The 4,359-nt window shown below is 27.7% G+C and overlaps 2 long non-coding RNA genes across 3 annotated transcripts; both read right to left on the bottom strand.

Moving 5' to 3' along the window:
• LOC110265747 lies at positions 896–1,912 on the bottom strand. The gene is made up of 2 exons (XR_002352000.1): positions 1,259–1,912; positions 896–1,128 (listed from the first exon to the last, which is right to left on the bottom strand). It is a non-coding gene; the product is annotated as an uncharacterized LOC110265747 (long non-coding RNA).
• Positions 2,144–3,798, bottom strand: LOC110266066. 2 transcript variants are annotated; one of them, XR_002352962.1, is made up of 2 exons: positions 3,456–3,798; positions 2,144–2,519 (listed from the first exon to the last, which is right to left on the bottom strand). It is a non-coding gene; the product is annotated as an uncharacterized LOC110266066 (long non-coding RNA). The 2 variants fall into 2 exon arrangements; XR_002352963.1 differs by having other exon boundaries at positions 2,144–2,509.

The following is a 4,359-nucleotide window of genomic DNA, read 5'->3' as shown; positions in this document are numbered from 1 at the left end:
AATCACAAGTATTATATATAGAGAGAAGCAAAAAAGCTACGCCTATTAAAGAATGATTATAACGTAAAAGAGAGTATAGATAATGATAATAAATATTATTTCTATAAATCAGAATTATCTTTCCATCATCTAACCTTCTTCTAGTCCGACATAAAATTACAATCACATATACAAATTTTTGCCTTTGTCTTTTGAGTTATTACTACATATACAAATTTTTAAATGGAATTTTGACTTGTGAAACATTTGGGTGTATCAGACTATTTTTAAAATTTGGATCTCTTTATATTTTTTCATGTGTATTTGTTCTATTTGTTCTGAAAAAATATTCAAAATGTAATGTGGAAATGGGGATCTAGGTATAATAATAATAATAATGAAGATAAAGAAAAAGCTAATAAGGATGCTATTATTCATAAAAACTACGAAATGAAAATACAACCATAATAAACGTTATTATTAATTTAGGAAAAATAGAGAAAAAAAAAGCTATGATAATAATTTCATTACATAACATTTTACTCCATTTGATTGTAATCTAATTAAGTAGCTACTATTGCCTTATAAAAAGTAGGACAATTAAATTATTAAAATTCAAATATAATTAAAGAGTAATCTTAAGGAGCTAATTTTTTTTTTTAACTAATATCGGCTAATTTTTTTAAAATTATTTTGTTGATATTAAATTCTAGATACTAATCATAAATTCTTAACACTAAATCTTAAATTATAAATTATAAATCTTAAACCTAAATCGTTTAAAAAATGAGAATTTTTAGAATTAAAAAATTGAAATTAATAAATATTTATTAACTTAAAGTTGTTTTCTATCCTTTCTCATAATTAAACTATTTGATATAAGAAAGTAAGAATGGTAAAACAAAAACATTAAAAATCCCAAAATCAGCAAACATGCATGAATCACTTCTTTATTTGAACAAAAAACTCAAATACATTTTATAGTAAACAAGAAAAGAGTTAACCAACTAGTTAACGATTTAGTAACTGTCTACTAATCTATTTAAATAAGTATCGAAGGTTCGAATCTCATCTTGTGTATGCAATAATTTATTGACCAATAACAAACTCTTAAATAGAACTCAAATCCATAACAGATTAATTTTTAACCTGTCGAATTAAAAAATATCGTAAGAAAAAAAAAGCATTAAGTCTTAGAACACAACAAATATTCATCATATAATATTATACAAACTCCAAAGAATTCAAAATAAACTAGATACTTACTATTACTACTTACTTAACTTATCCATGGTGATGATAGCATCTCCAAAGGCAAAAAATCCTATTAACTGCATCATAAGGAAAGTTTCTATTGCATCTAGCTATACATGGATCCAATAGATCAGATCCAACAACATAATAAGGTGTAGTCCAACGTTGTTCAAAAATAGTGTCATGGAATCCCATAATAACAGAACAAATAACTACTACTATAATTATCAACAATGCAATTGCATATCGTGCATCATTTCTAGCCATAAATCTCTCCCCTTTTTTCTTGTCTTGAAAATTGAAATCATAAGGTTGAGGGAAGGTAGGTTTTATAGAGGCTTAAAAGTTAAAACCACCTTTAACATTTTTATGTGTAGTATAATTCTAAAATTAGGATATCCCTTACTTACTTCATGTCTCGTCCTTAGTTGCTAATTACCAATAAATAAAACAAAAAGTCTCATTATAGTGTCAAATGGTCATTTTGTAATAGTCTAATATTTTTATTAAATAAAGTTTCATTGCCTCTTAAATACAATGAATTTTATAAAACAATATTATATAAAGATGCGAAGGTGGTGTTATTATATCGCGAGGCCGGTTGCACCATGCAACTTCAAGGTACCACCAAGGCTCTTTCTCAAAAAATAATACTATTTGAGTAATAAAATTTATTATTATTAACATAAAATATTAATTTAAAATATTAATTAATATTAATATAAAATATTGGTCTCTTAACATTTTTTTTAGTTGATTACCTAAAATATAGACCCTAATATCTTGCGCTCGCTTACTTAGTTTACTTTAGTATTAGATAAGAGTGTCTTGTTACTCTTGTTGTAGTCGTTACAATCCTCCACTGAACTCAAAGGCAACATTTATTTTTAGCGATTGCTTGGGGCTGAAATTTGGAAACTGTAATTCGATATTGTATTTAGTGGTCAGAGAGACTAAAATTAGAATTTCAATCTCATGACACGAAAGTTTAGTCCCTTCAATACTTTCAGAAAGAGGAGATGCAAGAAATTAAAATTTTTGAAAATTTGGAGTCCGTATCATAGTGAAGGTAAGGTAACGTTGTGATTCTTGCTCAAAAAACAGACCGAACGCGTTCGAGTTATTGGCTCATCCAACCCGACAGCATTCATGAGTCGCTCGTTCAACTGTTCTTCGGAGACACGGTCGAGAAGTACCATGCATGGTTGTCCCCCTTCCTTTCTTGCTCTCGGTCCCACCCAGCAAGATACGGCTCAGCCAAAAAACGTGAGCGCCCCTGCGCGAGCCTTATTTTATTAGTCAAGCCAAGCTTTGGCTCCCTAAAGACTAAAGAAATTGATAAAAAACAGAAACTAAAACTTTAATAACATTTATTTTTAAAAATATTTTTGTTGAACTTTTTAAATTCTAAATCTATCCCTCAAATATCTATATTTATCTTAAAATAAATATAATATTGAGATATAATTCAGTTCAGTATATTTTACATCAAATATAAGATTTAGTCTCAGTCTCTCAGTTTTTATTTTTCAGTCTCAATCTTCCTTCTAAACGCAGTCAAAAAGACCGAAAACTATGAATGAGGTCCATTACTCAGATTTAGGTAACTGACTCCCTAAATTTAAATACCTTCAATTTAATTGATAATGGAAAGTATTTTTAGTAGACACATAAAAAGAGGGTTGAATTGTGTTTAAAATATTTTAAATTGTTATTCAATTTCAATAACAAAATTAACTTGGATGATGTATATTATTTGAAACAATCCGAATCAAAATTAACTTTCACTTTAAGAATGCAATTGCTTTGTTTTAATGATAGCATCCCAATAATCATCATTCCATTCGTCTCTAAACCCTCCATTCATTTCGAAGAAACTCTTAAAATTCCCAAATTCAGAAAACATACATGAATCCCTTCTTTATTTGAACAAAAAACTCAAATACATCTTATAGTAAACAAAAAAAGAGTTAACCAACTGGGTTGGTTTAATAGTTATTTATTAATCTATTTAAATAAGTATGGGAGGTTCGAATTACATCTTGTATATGCAATAATTTATCGACCAACGACAAACTCTTAAATAGAGCTCAAATCTATAACGGATTAATTTGGTAAGGGAAAAAAAAGGATTAAGTCTTAGAACACAACAAATATTTATCATATATTATACAAACTCCAAAGAATTCAAAATAAATTAGACACTTACTGTTACTACTTACTTAACTTATTCGATCCATGGTGATCATAGCATTTCCGAATGCACAAAAACCTAGTAATCTCGTGATAAGGAAAGTTTCTATGGCATCTAGCTATACATGGTTTCAACAGATCAGATCCAATATAATAAGGTGTAGTCCAACGTTGTTCAAAAATAGTGTCATGGAATCCCATAATAACAGAACAAATAACTACTATTATAATTATCAACAATGCAATTGCATATCGTGCATCATTTTTAGCCATAAATCTCTCCCCTTTTATTGTCTTGAAAATTGAAATCATAAGGTTGAGGTAAGGTAGGTTTTATAGAGGCTTAAAACATTCTTTAACATTTTTATGTGTAGTATATATATAATGGAAAAGTATAGGGTACCAACATATTATCTGCCAACTTATTGTCAATAATAATTAATTATTATATTTAAATACATATATAAAGAGACACATCTAAAAAATATATCTATAAAAACACTTTTATTAAACACAACCATAAAAAAAACATTTTTATTAGACACATTCACGAAGACACTTCCATAAAATACAATTATAAATAAGAGTTGGTATAAGTTGGCAAATATGCTATTAGTAACGTAGCGGGACCGATATATAATTCTAGAATTAGGCTCTTACTTATTTCATGTCTTATCCTTAGTTGCCAATTACCAATAAATAAAACAAAAAGTCTCATTATAGTGTCAAATGGCCATTTTGTAATAGTCTAATATTTTTATTAAAGTTTCATTGCCTCTTAAATACAATGAATTTTTAATTTTATAAAACAATATTATAGAAAGATGCCAAGGTGGTGTTATTAATATCGCGAGGCCGGTTGCACCATGCAACTTCAAGGTATTACCAAAATATAGCTATTAAAATCGAATCGATAATCAATCCATAAAATTA

This window comes from Arachis ipaensis, chromosome B08, assembly GCF_000816755.2.
Source record: "Arachis ipaensis cultivar K30076 chromosome B08, Araip1.1, whole genome shotgun sequence".
Lineage (NCBI taxonomy): Eukaryota > Viridiplantae > Streptophyta > Magnoliopsida > Fabales > Fabaceae > Arachis > Arachis ipaensis.
The sequence above is the reverse complement of the archived record's forward strand: the minus strand, read 5'-3'. Positions and strand labels throughout refer to the sequence as shown.